The 18,099-nt window shown below is 40.7% G+C and overlaps 1 pseudogene; it reads left to right on the top strand.

Annotated features, from left to right (window-relative positions):
• The first annotated feature begins 16,268 nt into the window (after positions 1-16,268).
• On the top strand, positions 16,269-16,387 carry LOC133375884 (5S ribosomal RNA; annotated as a pseudogene).
• Positions 16,388-18,099: the final 1,712 nt, after the last annotated feature.

Genomic DNA, 18,099 nt, shown 5'->3' with positions numbered 1-18,099 from the left:
TGGATTTTTTCTTACCCAGAGGCACCTCTGTCACATCTGCAATGTTCAGTCCAATTTCCCACAAAACAGTAGGAGAGATTTAGTGATTCCAACCATAAACCATAAACCTGTCCTGGCTGTCCTTCTGAAATTTGTCAGAAATCATGTCCTTATTTGGCAGGTGACCTTGCCTGTAAATTTCAGTCAATTCTGTCTCAAAATAAACAAAAAAGTTATAGACAGTTCCTTTTTTGAAAAATAAAAATAATATTTTAGATGTGTCCAGCACAAAACCCCCTGAAAGTATTTGTATGTAGTTTGACAGGCTTCATCCACTCTGGAAAGGCCACTATGGCTGTAAGTTTCATCCACATGTATCAAAGGGGGGCATTAAAGCAATTTTAAAATTTCCCAATAGTGAATTTGGAGTGGAAAAAATTATTATTATCAGCCCAACTCAGTTTGGAATTTGGGATTCATCCAAAGTGGTGCATAACCCTAGAAAAGAAAAGAAAAAAGCTTCCCATAATCTCAATGACTTAATTCCTTCCTTCCTTCTGATAACATGGTGTATGTGTGTGTGTGTGTACACAAGTCTTGTAAGAAGGAAAAACAATATTTTACCACTAATCTATGGTAAATATAATTTCTTTTAAAATAAGGGTTATGGAGTTCATGGATGTTCTGAAGATAAGGGTATTTAAACACCTTGATGAAATCCACAACAGGGGCTGCATTCTTTATAAGTGAAAATGGTAAAATGTCAGCATGGATTGAAATGAGAATTCTTGTATATCCTTAGTCATCTCAGTTCTTCCCCACCCTCTCATAAATACTCATGAAGTGAAAATAGCTATTACTCCTGTCAATCTCGGCAGGAAATAACGTGCTCCTGCTAGTTTACCCAATCTGTGTTGGTTGCTGTGAGGCAAAGACAGATGTTGTCAAAGCTGCAACAGCAGGCATTCCCTTAAGAAGCATCTGCTTTAGAACCACATGATATCAAGACACCAAAGCCAACAGGTTTCCTTTGCTTGGGTCCATGCCACATCAAAGGGGCAACATGTGATAAAGTCTTTCAATAAGTACCTGGACATACACACAACAGATGAGTAACCCATGAGCAAAGAGGACATTTGAATAAGGCTGTGGGTTCTAGTCCCACATATTCTTGTACAACAGGAAAAGGGCTGTAGCTCAGTGGTAGAGCATCTGCTTTGGGTGCAGAAAGTTCAGTCCCCAGCATCTCCAGGTAGGGCTGGGAATATCCCTTATCTAAAATCCTAGAGTCTGCATTGCCAGTCAGTGTAGACTATACTGAGCTAGGTGAACCAATGGTCTGACTCAGTATAAGGCAGCTTCTGATGTTCTTTGTTCTTATAATGAATTCAGTCCCCAGCATTTCCAGATAGGGGTGGGAGAGACTCTGCCCTGGAGAGCTGCTCCTAGCCAATGTAGTCAATACTGAAGTAGATGGATCAATGGCCCGACTCAGGATAAGGTAGCTTCATATTATCAATCCCCCTCAACCCCAAGTAGGGCTGGGAGAGACCTCTGCCTGAAATCCTGGAAAGCCACTGCCAGTCAGTGTGTAACTGAACTATTTTCTCTCACTGTTGTATAAGTTATATCTGTTTTGTATTCTGTTCTATCTAAAACCAATAAAAATGGTATTAGGCAATAATGAGATAGCAGAACCAAAGGTCTGGCTCTATATAAAGTGTTGTTGGAGAAAGAAGAAACAGCTAGAAATGTATTTATTTTACCATCTGCATTTTTGTTTGCTGCCCACGTTGTGTTCAAGTTATCCATAGAGCTGAAGACTGATATAAATGGGGGTTGGATGTGAGTTTAGCTGATGAGATAGACACACAGCCCAATATGTGTTGAATCCAGAACAACTGTACTGTGCAAATCTTTTGTAAGCTGTTTTGAGGGCATCTTGGGGCTATGAAGTGGAATATACATATTATTTATTTATTAATAAATAAACAAAATGACACTCACTATCCTTTTATACCAGGAATGGCTACCATTTATTGGCCCAAAGAGGGTGTATACATCCCATATTATTGCACATACAAACTTGCATGGACACACACACACAGAGGGGGCATGTACACAAGCAAGCATACACCACCCAGTTACCCCACCTCCACTCATCAAGTGATCAGTCTAATGATCAGGGAGGGGACAATTTGCATTGCCATCAGCGTGCTGGTCTCCACCCACCTCAGTGCTGTGTCTGCTTTATTTTAGTTTATTTGTTGCTACTGTCGTTGCCAAAATCAGTGAGGTTTTGGAAGAGGGGTCGGAGATATTGCTCTGGGGACTGGATAAGGCCCCCCCAACTGAGAGTTAGTCACTCCTGCTCTAAACAAACATCCACTCTTAGTTAACTAGCTTCCTTCATTTTAGCAGTATAATTTAGAGCAGGGAGAGTCATTTTGTTAAATGATGGGGACTCTGAAATCCTTGCCAGTCCATTGCAAATCACCCAGAAATCTACAGGAGATCCCAATGTATCTTCTGCCCACATTTGAACTATACTGTGAAAACAAATCTGCACCCTGTCCTCAGCACTAGGACTTGCATGGCACTAAAAAAGAACAAGTGCCCACGTTGCTCTGATGAAAGTAATATTTGTTTTGCTTAACATACACGCTGGCTATATATCCAAACTGTGTTATATTAATTACTGTACATACATAAATAACTGCTAGTAGCAACACAGTCTCTTCACTCTCATAAAACTTCTCCAACACTGTATAGGTGAATGAACAGTCATTACTAATTCATCTAATATTCATTAAAACTTGTGTGAATTCATTTCATATTCATGAATTTGTCACAGAATATATATGCCCAATGAAGTTTGATTGTAGAAGCAATGATATATGCTATATAAATTTGAAAAGGATGAGGTGTGTTAACTTTTTCCAGAATACATAATACTAATACTAAAATAATAAATAAACAATCAGCACAAAGGGATGGTGGCTTAGAAAGAAAATGTATCCTTCTCAATGATTAAGGGCCGGTTTACATAGCGATTTAATGTGAGATGGGTTCTACTTGAATGCCCATTTAATTCGTAGCAATCACGTGACATAGGAGGCTGCTTTTACCTTTTAATCAGCAGCAAATCAATCCAAGTTTAATCCGAAAAAGGAAGGAAAAACCATCTGTTCTTCGTATCTCTAGAGGCTTGTAGACGTTTAGCTCCGATGCTTTTGTGAGTCCATGCCCACTCCCTCCTCCTCCCTTTGTTCATGTCATTTCCTGCTGGCTTCCAGTCTGCAAGCCTGCTGCAAATGGCACTTTTTTTTTCTTTCCCCCCTAATTTGTGCAAAAAGGTGTAACATTGTTCAAACAAATATTTGTATTTCTGCTGGATTCTGAAAATTCAAATAATCAAACTTGAGAATTTTTTCTTTTTTATGCAACTTACTCTGGAATAAACCATGCTTGGTTGCCAAGGTAACCAGAGGAAGTGATAGTTTGACCTTAAGATGGCGTGGTCATTAGGAAGCTGTGTGATTGACTCTTTCCCTTCAGTATGAACAGAAAACAGCGATTGGAAGGTAGGAAGTGTGATCTTTAAACTCTCATCGTGATGGAAAAGACTTCATCTTTAACAGAGTTCAGCTCCCGTGTGAATGAGTCCTAAGTAATTGTATAGTTCAATCCTAGTCATATCTAGGATTGTGTATAGGTGTTTATAGCATTGCAGTCTTAATTGCTTAGATACACATGTGATCATTACTTACAAAATCATAATACAAGTGTATATTATTTTTTCCTGTTTCTTTTTACTTCCCCCTTTTACAGGAATTTTTCTTTCTTTCTTTTTGTAAAATGATTGATTAAAATGCTATCACTTTAGAATGCTGACATATTCCATTTATTTTGCATTCACTTTGCAGGTTTTAAAGGCTAGACACACCATTATTTTGAGCAATTTTATGGTATGTATATGAAAAAAGAACCATCTAAAGTTGCGAGTCTATCTCTTGACAGACTTCTTTCACATACACACGAGGACTTAGCTACCTTGATTAGTATGGAAGGTTTTTTTTGGAAGAAGAAGATAGGATGAGTAATCTGGTATCAAAGGATTGTAAAGTAAACAATTGCAGTTTACAGTTCATTCAATTAATAAATAGGTTGAATTTAATTATTGTAGATGGGATTTCTGATGAGGAGTTTACATACTTAGGTCCCACAGGGGTGAGCACAATGGATTATGTGGTAATCTCTTCCCTCTTAGAAAATGAAGTTGTTCCATTTAATGGGTGGTAGTAATGTCAGAAAGCGCCCAACAGCAGACCAGTTAATAGGACTCAAACATCAATGGGAAGGCGATTGGTCCATGGAACCTTATGAAAGAGAGTGGGAACAACTTTGGATCAAATGTTTGGTTCCAACTTCCTCCCATCAGGTTTGGGAAATGATAAAAATAGCTCACCGATGGTATATCACACCGCTACATTTGTCAGTAAATTATGCCCTCTCCCCAGGTGTTGGAGGGCATGTGACTCATTTGGCACGTACTACCATATGTGGTGTACATGTGAAAGAGTGCAAATTTTCTGGAACAATGTTTTTAAAGTAATTAATATTGTTTTAATTAATATTAATATTAATATTAATATTAATATTAATATTAACATTGTTTTGTTTTAATGTATCTTAAGGTCTTTTTATGATGTTTTAAAGTGTTTTTAGTGTTTCAGTTTGCCGCCCTGGGCTCCTGCTGGAAGGAAGGGTGGGGTATAAATAAAATAAAATAATAAATAAATAAATAAATAAATAAAATATAATAATGAAGCAAGAGATCAACCAAACACCACAACCTGCTATTCTGCATTTATTTTTAGACTCAGATAAAGATCAGAGCTTGGAAAAGTTACTTTTTTGAACTACAACTCCCATCAGCCCCAGCCAGCATGGCCACTGGATTGGGCTGATAGGAGTTGTAGTTCAAAAAAGTAACTTTTCCAAGCTCTGATAAAGATATACAATGTGAAGATTTCATAAGCCATTTGCTTATGGCAGCTTGCCTTACAATTGCTAAACATTGGAAAGACTAAAAGGGTGCCTCAATACAATATTGGTCACAAAGAGTATGGAATATAGCACTTGTGGAGAAATTAACCCCTAAACTCTGACAGGCAAAGGGTGAGCTGAAGAAAGAAACTTCTGTAGATTCCTGATATCCCTTTATTCTATATGGAAGCCAAATGGCACATGGATGGGAGCCACCAACAAAGTATGCAGCCATCTGGAATGCCTAAACCGAAAACTGTAAATTTAAGCCATTGCGGGGGGGGGGATATATACCTCATACTTTAATTTATGTTTCGATAATTCAATGTTTTGTTATTAAGATGCAAAATGTAAGTTTTATAAGTTAATTGTATTTCAGTATTATTGTTGTATTATGGATAAAAATTTAATTATTTTTTTATTATAAAAAAGGAAGCGCCCATCAGCCTCTGTTGGTTCATAGTAAAATATGACTTTTGCACCCTGAACAAAGTAACACTTGCCTCCTATATCTAATCCAGAGGGTTGAGGGAATCTCCAGAGAAGATTTAGTAGGGAGCAACGGGTGAGGAGAGGTGGGGAAGTTACATTGCATAGCTAAAAGCCACTGCACTAGCATAACTGTTTTGTTGGACACTGCTTACTGAATTGATTTAGGCCACATCCACACTATGCATTTATTCTACTATTATTCCACTTTAAACAACCATGGCTTGCCAGTGAATCCGAGGAAATATAGTTTGTGAAGGATGCTGAGAGTTCTAGGAGACCCCTATTCTCCCCACAGAGCTACTTTAAACCACTCAGGGAATTATGGCTCTGTGAGGAGTATACGCGACTTCTAACAACTACACTTCCCAGGATTCTTTGGGGGAAGCCATGACTATTTAAAGTGGATAATAGTGGAATAAGTGTGTGGTGTGAATATGGCCTTATCAGTTCAAAGAACAAAGAGATAAATGACGTTAAATCAATTCTTGCAGATATTGGGAATCTCAACTTAAATTCCCAGCCCTATTGGCAATGACAGAGGATATCATTTTGGGTGCAAGCCACACAGTTCTGTAGACATATACTGGACTAGTGGGGAATTAAAATCTTTCTTGAGTCTTAAAAGTTAATTCTATTTATGGAAGGTTCAAATTAAATGGTCTGATGGCTATATTCAGTATAAAGGGAATGGTTGGAAATGAATTAAATTTGTTAAGACTGCTAATCTAACAAAAAAGTCCCGTCCCCATTCTGAAATATCATAATTATTAAAAAAAAAGTTGATAAAACTTAATAGCGAGGTTGGTTGAAATAGGTCCAGACACTGGTGACCCTTCAATACTAGAGAATTTTGGAAATCAGTGACCATGGAGGGGTACTGGCCCTTACTTAACTGGTGTAGCTGCAGTTTACTAGGAGAGAGAAGAGTAGGGACATGGTGATGATGAGTTTGGTGCAGTGCAAATGGCCCAGTGAAACCAATCCAGTGCATTTGCACCATGCTGACTTCGCTGTTCCTTCAGCCCTACCCTTCTCCCTCCTGGTAAGCTGCCATGATGCTGGTGACGGTAGGTCAGGCAAGAACAGTCACCCTGCTGACCACTACTTTCTGTTGTTCTTTGAACTGATAAGGCCACATTCTCTCTCATCTTCACCTACTTCAAGGGTCATTGTGAAGCAAACTTGCTGCTTGTGGCTTCTTGGAGGAAGGACAAGCAGCAGCTGACAACTGTAAGAAATAAGCATGCTGGAAGATTCTAGCACTGCAAATATTTGTGTTTCCAGCCATTTTCTTCTTACTTCCCTACATAAACCATATAGGAAAATAAAAGGAAAAGAAAAATCCAGAAGAGAAATTCTATGTATAAATTCATATCTAAGATTACATACACGAAAGATCCCTGCATGTTTCCTTGTGTGCCAGGTCAGATTGTTGAATGCTATTGGTCATATCTAAGTACATAAGAACATAAGAAGAGCCTGCTGGATCAGTCCAGCATCCTGTTCTCACAGTGGCCAACCAGGTGCCTGGGGGAAGCCCGCAAGCAGGACCTGAGTGCAAGAACACTCTCCCCTCCTGAGGCTTCCGGCAACTGGCAGTGCTTTGTAGTGCTTGATAGTGCTTCACATATACAATATTATAATATTTCTGTAATCTGTCAGTGTACAACAACTCTGTAAATTTGGTTAGGGCTATTATTCTCACATTGCAATTGTGTGTGAGTCTATGTGTGTGTGTGTATGTGTGCGTAGCATGACTAAGGCCAGTAGTGACTTCATAGTATAGAAATATTTATAGTTCAGTCTGTTTGATGCTATATACACCAGCTCTTAAAACTGATGTACTTTTGAGAAGTAGATATATTTTCTGAATTTTCTTTTACCTTCCAAGTATGATCTCAAATCAAGTAAGGTAAATTTCTATTGCTTAAAAATGTAGTATGGTTAGCATATAAAGTCAGGCAGGTAACCTTGAGCTAAATACCTCAGGGGTAATATAATCCCAAATTTGTGGCTCCAGAATGCCAGCTCAGTGGAAAGTTGCTGTAGAAAATTGTGTGTGTGTGTGCACATGCAGTGTAAAGCACCGTGGGGAGAAAATTTTGGTGTTAATGACAATGCTATGTCCTTGTGTTTACCTTTTGTTGTAAACAAAATGGAATTCCCAACATTTCCTTGTTTAGAAAATCTCTTTAGCCTTCTTTGCTGTTCTACTCTTAGCTCAAATTTTAGGATTTTTTTATATACTCCAGCCAAATAAATCTGTACTTTCTTAATTGAATTAAAAAATCTGAATATATTACAGCTGTGTTTACTCAGCTTTCAACGAGGCATGGATTAATACTAGGTTCATATATTATGTAGAAGCAAAGAAATAAGAAATCTTTCCTCATGGATCTCAAGATATGCCACCAGAATGTCTAGCATGGGGTGGAGATATGGGTGGGATGGTAGTGGCACATAGGAGAAGTGCAGTTATGCTGTATCCTACACTCTTCCAGACCATGGTCTCATCCCAGTTGGCACAAGGAATTCCCCTTCCTGATTGGATTTCAATGTAGGGGGAAAAAATCCAACCCTATATTAATAACTGCCTCATCCATGTTGTTATGAGAGAACATAGGATAGCTATGGAGCAATTTAGCACCCATTCACAGTACAGCAGCTATTGTATAATAACCCCACACAGGGTAACCATAACTCCCTGCCCATTAATATAAGGTAGACTCCTTTGTTGTATTGTGTTTGGTACTTGCTAAAAATGTCTTTGTTTCAGAAAGTCTACCCAGGCATGCTATTTTGACATGTAATTGTATTGTTTTAAAATTGCATATTTTATGTATATTTTAAAAACATTATGTTAATTTGCTTTTAATGTTTGCTTTTATCTTTTTTAAAATTGTAAACCACTTAGAGGTTTTCTGTTTAATAAATGACATATACAGTTTGCTAAATATAAAATAAATAGATGAGATTGTGCAAAGCAGGGGGCTGTATCTCTCTGGCCTTATTCAGAACACAGAGCTCACAAAGGGAACTCTTGGGAAAGGAACTCTGGAGAAAGGAGGCCCATCTGCACAAACACCCTGCCTTAGGGTTGCCAGGTTCAATCCCTGATCCTGATCCTGTATCTTTAGGAGAAGAGAAAGTCAGCCAAGTGCAGGTGTTCTTGCAACCCTGTAATGGGAAAAACCACCAGGTGGAATTCTCCCTCCCCCCGCACAACTTTTAAAGATACAAAAGACCTCTTGGTTGTCAGGCCCAGCCCTGCCTCCAGAACACACATTGGAAGTTTGAGTGCATTCCTATGGGTTTTCTGTCTAGAATCCCAACAGGTACCTTGCCTTGGAACTGTGGCTGTGACTCATTGGGATTGATAGGGCAGAAGGCAGGGAGGCCAATAGTAGGTGAAGCAAGATTCAATGACAAGTGGAGCTAACTAATTCTAGTTTTGTCCCCATCCTCCTCCCTGATGAGTTTTTCAAAGTTAACATTAAGGTTATGGAAGCTAAGAGGCAGTGTCTTTCCTTGGATTGGTTGTAAGTAAGAAGGCAGGCAGGTAAGGGCTGGCTGAGGGCAGACTAAGGCCACATTCACACCAGACATTTATTCCACTATTATTCCACTTTCATGGCTTCCCCCAAAGAATCCTGGATGCATCCAAACTCAGAGGAAGGCAATGGTAAACCATCTCTGAATATCTCTTACCACAAAAACCCTATGAACAGAGTATCCAAAATGCAACATGATAGATGCTATTGGAGGTCACTGATTCATAGAGTCGCCATAAGTCGTAATTGACTTGAAGGCACATGACAACAACCATCTTCCCAGGGGACACTGGGAATTGTAGCTCTGTGAGGGGATTAGGAGTCTCTTAACAACTCTCAGTCCCCTTCACAAACTACTCTTCCCAGGATTCTTTGGGGGAAGTCATGACTGTTTAAAGTGGAATAATAGTGGAATAAATGTACAGTGTGAATGCAGCTTAAGCTTGGTGACGGAGTGCTCCATTTGCCCTAATGGACCAGCCTTCACTGTTGGAACCCCAGATGCAAACACTCAAAACTCAACCTCAAGTCACTCGTACAACTAGGGCAGATCACCTGACAAAGGTAAGCAAAAGAGAGGGGAGCCTTTGTGGCAGAATATGACTGTTGTTGTAACTGTCACCTATGTCTCACCTCAGATGCATGCAGCAAAACAAGTTGTCATCACACACACAGTTCCACTGCAACCCCCCTCAAGGGGGAGGGGTACATATACTTACAGTCAGTGCAGTCTCTCCCTCTTTATCATGTTTGTGGCTCAGGTATCAATTTGTGTGTTTGATGCAAGGGTACATGCTGGGGAATGAGTCATCATTGCCATGAGTTCATTTGTTCCTTCCATATGTGGGAAGCAGAGCTTGGAAAATTTACTTTTTTGAACTACAACTCCCATCAGCCCAATTCAGTGGCCATGCTGGCTGGGGCTGATGGGAGTTGTAGTTCAAAAAAGTAACTTTTCCAAGCTCTGGTGGGAAGCATGTCAGCATTGATGCCAACATTGATGCCAGCACAGACCATAATTAGGGAGTTTGGGCTGTATTTCCATGGATGCTGGATATGTGTTTAGGGATTGGCTCAGCAGCTAATTCCAACTCATTTTAGTCTCAATGGCATTCAATCACAGGTTTATTCTGTTCTGTTCCATCCCATTGTGTGCCATTGCATCCCGACACATGCATTTTGTGTGCATTTGTTTGCATAAAATGTGTATGCATACACCAGTAAAATATGCAGTTTGTATATATCTTTTATGCAAAATACTTATTTTGCAAACGCATTTCAAATCCAGAGAAGTGTGTCATCTGATTGGGAGTTTTGTTCCAATCTGCAACCAAGTCCAGGAGCATCATATCAGCTCCTGTTTCCCAGTTTCCCAGAGACATCTGTTTGGTCTCTGTGTGATCTGCAGGCTGGACTGGCGTGATCCAGCAGGGTTCTTCTAATGCTCTTATCAGTTTGGTCCAGTGCACAAAGTAGACCAAACAAATTCCTCCCCCAGGTGTGTTTAATGTTTTTACACCACCTGGGGATTTCCTGTGTGTTTTTCCCTTCCCATCTGAGCTGGGCAGGTATAGGAATAGTGTTCATTCCACCAGTATAGTAGTCATGTATCTTCCCCATCTCCGGGTGTAATTGGAGGATAGGGATGCTTGTCCCATTGCTTTGTTTCCTTGGCTGTGAGCTGTAACAACAATTGATATCAATGTGATGTCATTACATATTGATAATGAAATGTAAAGAGTTTAGAACTCCAGTATCTCACAGATGGCTTTCAGTTTACCTCAGATTTAATTTCATTTGCAAAAATACATTTTGCAGATCTCTTACAAATTCATTTCTCCAGATGCCAATTAATCAGAAGTATCAAAGTACATTTGACAGTGCTTTACAATTGCCAAAGCAAATATAGCTGCATGTTGCATTGCCTCATTATCATTAGCAAACAGGAATTCATTTTTTTGTTGCAAATTGGAATGCCATGCCTTTGAGGAAGTTAGGAACAACATTTTGACCCATAATTGCTTGAAAACTGCATTTCCTCACTTCACATAGCAAGAAGGCTTGGTCCCAGTTTTTGATGGAAGATGGGAGGGTTTGACAAGATGCTTTTATTCCTACCTCTCTCCCTCCCCATCTCCTGCACCGAGGCAGAGGGTACATGGCAGTAATAGCAGCTAGCTGCTGCTTGTGTGGTAGGAGCATGGCATGAGCCCAAGGCACCCATGGTCCTGTTGAGCAACAAGTGTGTGTGGGAGGAGGGGTTATGAGCTGGATGAGGTGACCCCCCTCCCAAGCTAGGGACATGGCCATCATATACCCCACTGGACCCCTTATGCCCCCCTTATGCTTGATCCTGCCCAATGTCATTTCTAACTTAGGTTATGACAGAAGTAAGATGAATGCCTAACAACTGTACAGTGAACCACTGAGGGATAGGTGATAAAAACCTGCTTAGCAGTGGGGCCAGATTCGTTGAGAGGAAAAATGCCTATCCGGCCCCATCAACCAGTGACCCAGTTCTAAACAGCTCAGTGATGCACTAGAAAGAGGGGAGGGTGGGTGGGCAAAGAAAGAGAAGTCTCTGGGAGAAGTGGCAAGGAGCAGCGTGAGCTACATTCGGCTCACTCACCTGCCTGCTCCAACTGAATAGCAAATGCTATTACTCCTAGCTGCTATTGCCACTTCCTTGCTTCCTTCAGCTTGCATTTAAAGCCAAACCTATCCAATTTGCACTTCCCGAAACAATTTGAGAACAGAAACACAGCCATCCTTTGAAATTTGCATTTCTCCAAATTTTGCTATGCAGTTCTCCTGCCAAACAATATTTACAAAATTGCATATGTGAGGGGACAGTGTGTATAAAAATAACTACATTAGTGAAAATGACATAACTAAAATGCGTCGCGTTAGGAGACATTGCTTGCAAAAATGTGTACGTTGGTCAAAACAGCATACAAAAATGTGCTCTTTAGGAGAAAGTCACACTAAAATGCTGAAGAATTTTCATGGGGATTTTTAATTTTTTAAAAATTGCAAATTTCTGCAGAAATGTGGCGAACTTAATTTGACCCATCAAATTTGACCCATCCCAGTCTGGGTTCAGGCCTGGTTATGAGACTGAATCAACCTTGGTCGCCCTGATGGATGACCTTTATTGGGAGAAGGACAGGGGGAATGCGACCCTGTTGTTCTTACTTGATCTCTCAGTGGCTTTTGATACCATTGACCCAGAGCTTGGAAAAGTTACTTTTTTGAACTACAGTTCCCATCAGCCCAATCCAGTGGCCATGCTGGCTGGGGCTGATGGGAGTTGTAGTTTAAAAAAGTAACTTTTCCAAGCTCTGCATTGACCATGGTATCCTTCAGGGCCAACTTGGTGGGATGGGTATTGGAGGCATTGTCTTACAGTGATTCCGATCCTATCTCCAGGGTCGTTCTCAGAGAATAGCATTGGGTGACTGTCTTTTGGCCCCCTGGCAGCTGTGCTGCGGGTGCCGCAGGGTACCATCTTGTCCGCCATGGTGTTTAACATCTATATGAAGCCCTTGGGAACAGTCATCAGGAGCTTTGGGGTGAGGTGTCAGCAGTATGCTGATTATACCCAGCTCTATTTCTTCATAACATCTGAATCAGGAGAGGCCGTGCAAGCCCTGGTCCGCTGCCTGGACTCGGTGGTGGGCTGGATGAGGGCCAATAAACTGAATCTGAATCCTAGCAAGATGGAGGAGCTGTGGGTTGGTGGTTCCCGAGTTCAGATAATTGGTCGGTTGCCTGCTTTGGACGGGGTTGTACTCCCTCTGAAAGAGCAGGTCTGTAGCTTGGTGGTGCTCCTGGATCCATCTTTGTCACTAGAGGCCCAGGTGACCTCAGTGTCTAGGAGTGCCTTTTACCAGCTTCGGCTGGTGAGACAGCTGTGGCCGTTTCTGGACCAGGATAGCCTGACCACTGTTGTCCATGCACTGGTAACCTCTAGGCTGGATTAATTACTGTAATGTGCTCTATGTGGGGCTGCCCTGGAGGTTGGTCCGGAAGCTGCAGCTGGTGCAAAATGCAGTGGCGAGACTGCTCACTGGAGCAGGGTATCATCAGCATGTCACCCCGCTGCTGAAAGAATTGCACTGGCTGCCCATTTGCTACTGGGCCAAGTTCAAGGTTCTAGTTTTGGCGTACAAAGCCCTATACAGCTCAGGACCAGGATACCTGAAATACCATCTTACCCCTTATATACCCAGCTGATCTCTGTGCTCTGCAGGTGAGGGCCTCCTGCAGATACCATCTTATCAGGAGGTTCGTTCTGCACAGTATAGGAAACGGACCTTTAGTGTGGCAGCACCTACCCTATGGAATTCCCTCCCTTTGAATATTAGGCAGGCGCCATCTTTGCTATCTTTTCGGTGCCTTTTGAAGACTCCTCTTTCAACAAGCCTTTTAAGTTGAGACCTATCCCAGTCTGCATCTGTGTCAGAATTGTTTAATTTGTTTTTTAATAATGTTTTAACCCTTTTTAAAGTTGTTTTTTAAAATGTTTTTAATGCTGTTTTGTTTTAATGTATTTTAAGATCTGTTTTTATGATGTTTTAAAGTGTTTTAGTGCTTTGTTTGCCGCCCTGGGCTCCTGCTGGGAGGAAGGGCGGGATACAAATTAAATAAATAAATAAATTTGGAATTGAAAAAATGAGAAACTAAGGGAACTGAAACTGACAGGTCCTTCCATCCCTCCTTGTGGGGAAGCAAGCAATCTGTGGTGGTAAGAAAAAGCAACTATCATGGCTGTCCACTCTCCCCAGAATTCTGCTGAAGTTGGATTTGGAACCAGATTTTCCAAAAGTCCACATGTTCACTATCTTTGCAGAGTGATCCATGTTTGATGCAAACTTCAACAGCTTTCCCCAACACTGGATATTTTTTTAAAAAAAAAAACTTTGAAAACAATGTTGATCTTACTCATAGCACAGCAGTCATTTATACAGCTCTCCCTCTCTCTGCTAACCTCAGCTCAAATAATCCAAGCAATCCAAGCTCCAAGGGGGGAGGGAGAGAGCCAAGCCTAGCCTCTCTACTAGGAAAAAAAAAACCCCAAACCTGTAAATACAGCATTTAAAGGGTTAATACTCCAGAAAAGCTTCTTAAATTGGTCATTGAGTCAGTGGCCAAGTTGAGGAGGCTTTCTAGGCTTGCATGATAATTTCTGTAGTATTAACCCTTTAAATGTCCTCCCAGCCAGCCTACACTGCCCAAACAACAAGATTGTCTGAAGAATCTCCTTTCCCCTACCCACTCATCTTTTTTGTGATCTCTCTCTCTCTCTCTCACTCACACTTGCACTCATACACACAAACACATACACACACTTGCTCCTCTTTTCCTTTCAGCTGCTCTCCCTGCTGCTGTGGAGATCCTAAAAATAACATTAGCAATAACTTTATTTGGGGGGGAATCAAATCGAGTAAAAGCAGAGGATAGTAGCAAACAAACACAGAAGGGCCTTTGAGATTAACAGAATGAGATCGGATCAGCACCAGCAAGAGTATCCCATTCCTAGTGTGTTTCTTGCAGATTTCTTTTTAAACTTTTCACAACAAATGGGATAAAGTGGACCAAAACAATAGAAAGTGGTGAAAGTGCCACAAACTAGAATTAGACTGATCTGTCTATCCCAATCTGAAAGTAAGGTTTTCCTCAATTAAAGGTCTCCTGTGCAGTACACATGCAAATTTGTCTATTTATGCTTCATTAAGCCCCTACTTAAAGCCATATTGTTCTGAAAGCCATTTTAATTCTGCTACAAATAAGGGAGCAGATTCACCTTCAGACTCATTCCACCCTGGGCTCTTTTTGGGAGGAAGGAAGGACAAATAAATAAATCCTCTTGTAAATTCTGAATATTTATACTATAATCAGTGGTGTTGGTAATATATATGCTGCTCAAAATGTGCATTATCTGTTTAAACTATCCCCTTACAGGTTTCCCTGAGTAACCAGAAGGAAGTGTAGATAACTTTTTAAAAATTTTGGCTGAAACTTTCAGGCAACATCACCCTTTCTGAAGGCATGGATAGGGTTGCCAGGTCCATGGCCTGAGACTGATCCTGTATCTTTAGGAGAAGAGAAGGTCAGCCAAGTGCAGGTGTTCTTGAAATGCTGTAATGAGAAAAACCACAACGTAGAATTCTTTTTTCCCCATGCACAACTTTTAAAGATACAGAAGACCTCTTGTATCTTTAAAAGTTGGGCAGGGGGAAGGGAAAATTCCACCTTGTGGTTTTTCTCATTACAGAGTTGCAAGAACACCTGCACTTGGCTGACTTTCTCTTCTCCTTAAGATACAGGATCAGTCTCAGGCCAAGAACCTGGCAACCCTAGGCATGAATCATGCCAAATTTCAGAAGAATCACATCAGCTGTTTTCCTGAATGGGTGCCATTATAGTTGGGGGGAGTTACTTAATCTCCCCCAGTGTTTTCTGGAAGTTGGTTTGAACATTGCAAACATGAGAGAGGTGTCCTTGGATAAGAAACCTGCCAAATTGTAGACAAACAGGTTCAGGGGCTATTGCGCTTGGGACCTTTGATAGGGGGGGGGGAAGTAAGATATTTGTCTTCCAGAAAAATCATTCTGTCTGAATACAAGGTTGGCCTTTCAATTACAATGCAGCTCTCCCTCCACACCCTTTCTCCCCTCATCCTGGCATCTTCCATAAGCTTAGAGACGTAAGTTTCAATCTTTCAAAGCTGCTTCCTTTCCCAAAGTGCTGGGATTGGAAAGTGGTGGTAATATTGTTTCCTCTGGTTACAAGCTGGGCCTTTTGGTTGCAAAAGAGCTCTCCCTTCATGCCTTCTTCCGGTTCTAGTGTTTGCCCTTCCAACCCCCATTACTGCATCCTGGCATTACGGTAAGTTTAATAACATTCGTTTTGCTTTCAGCAGTCAACTGTCTGCAGCATTTTTTTTTCTTTTGGTGTCTGGATTGCTGAGGTGCCACAAAGTTCTGTAGAGGTCTCTACTCCAACTTGTGTTGCCTCATATAGATCCCATTCCACCTCTGACAAGTCCAAAATTCCTCTGCAACATCCTGTTTTGTACTGGAATTTGGGATTCGTCCAAATTCAATGCACACCCCCAGTAATTAATTTTGTCTGGTTATCCTAAGCATTGTTACTTGGCTATAAGCTTTGTCAAAATAATATACTTCTATGTTAGCCTACAGCCATACTACTCCGAACATTCCCGATCTCGTCTGATCTCAGAAGCTAAGCTGGGTGGGCCATAGCTAGTACTTGGATGGGAGACCGCCGGGGAATACCGGGTGCCGTAGGCGTAGAGGAAGGCAATGATGAATCTCCTCTGAATACTTCTTACCATGAAAACCCTATGAATATATCCAAAAAAGATTCATAGGGTCTCCATAAGTCATAATCAAATTGAAGGCATATAACAACAACAAAACTTCTATGTTAATGTGTTTAGGAGAAGGGCTTTGTAAACTGATTTGAATAGACTGGCTGGTTAGATGTTTCTGCTTTTTTAAAAAAACTGGGTCGGTTGGCTCACTTATTAAGTTAAGAGAACAACTTCTGCCTCTCTCGTTATTGCTTACATGGCCACAGTAGCCACACACATTCCATGTATTTTGCTAAGTGCTGTGGAATGGATATCGGGGATATTAAACCCAGTTTTCTTAGCCATCCAAGATGACCTACAGTCAATTCAAATGAAATACAGTTCATGAAAAGTAGGAATCAGCTGAAATTGCTGTCCAGGGACCAGAAGTATAAATGAGATTGCTGTTTGTATGGTTCTTTCCTTTGGGGGAAATGTGACAAATTAATGTGTCGGTTTGCCTGACAATAACTCTGAGAACAAACCACGGAATTACAGCTATTACACATTTAACAAGTAAAAGCCCTTGACTGCAGAAACAGGATTTCAGGACATAAAGTTTATTATTTTGTACTAATAAACAATTACCTCTTTTTTATTACAGCAGTCCAATAATTCTTACTGGATATGAACCATAGGTTTGCTAGATTTAGACTTCAGAAGTGTGTGGATGTTTGTATTCTCTATGATGAATGTCATCATTCTAACATCTAATTATTTATAATATTTGGGCAAAATAATTTCACAGTACATTAATGGGGTTTATACTGAGATTCAGTGCAGTGTATCTTCTCATGAACCCAGACCCAAAAGCAGGCAAATTAACATGCTTATATTTTAGGATAAAATGTGTTTCAGGCCACACAGCTCCCTCCCTTCCTCCAGCCCAAAACAGTTTGTCCAGTACAGAGTTTCCTGTTTTGAGCCTTCTTTAGGCATTCTACTTGTGTGTAAAACCAACACATTGTTTTACACCATGAGGAATGGGGAAAGCAGAGATAAGTGCACTAAGTGCTCTCTGTCAGTTCGTAAGTGAATTTCTGAACTGGGGACCCATGGAGGCTCCTCATGTGATTCTGCATAGAATCTAAATGGACCATTAATTCTTTCATTTTTCAGCCACATTGCAGCACATTTTAGCTGCAAGAAAACTATTTTAGGGCACTTTAATGATATTCCAAAGTAAAAGCACTTAACTTTTTGTATATTCCAGATTTATAAAGCAGATATACAGTCTGCACTGGCTAGGATGTACAGTTGATCTTATAATGCTCTCTTTAATCTACTCAGCAACATTCACACATGACCACAAATAGTGCAAGAAAAGCTTATAGGAACACCTGGTGATTTATGTAAGGGACTTCTCCCAGCTAAGGCTCCAGCTGTCGAGGCACTCATATCCCACTGAACCAGAACAGTTGTGACTGATGCTTCAGCAATTAAGGGGAATGCACTAGACCTGTCTCAGCATTAGTTCTATAACTGGTGTTACACCATATGAAATCATCTTGCACTCTTTAGAGAGGATTCAAGATTGTATATTTTTATCCCACTAATACTCTAAAGATCTAGATGGCTTTGGTACGACATAATCAGGCTATGCCTTGGATTTGGCTGAGTCTTGAGCCAAATTGAGCCTATGTGGAGATT

This window comes from Rhineura floridana, chromosome 1 (genome assembly GCF_030035675.1).
Source record: "Rhineura floridana isolate rRhiFlo1 chromosome 1, rRhiFlo1.hap2, whole genome shotgun sequence".
Classification (NCBI taxonomy): Eukaryota; Metazoa; Chordata; class Lepidosauria; order Squamata; family Rhineuridae; genus Rhineura; species Rhineura floridana.
Note: the sequence above shows the minus strand (reverse complement) of the source record. Positions and strands in the feature narration are given on the sequence as shown.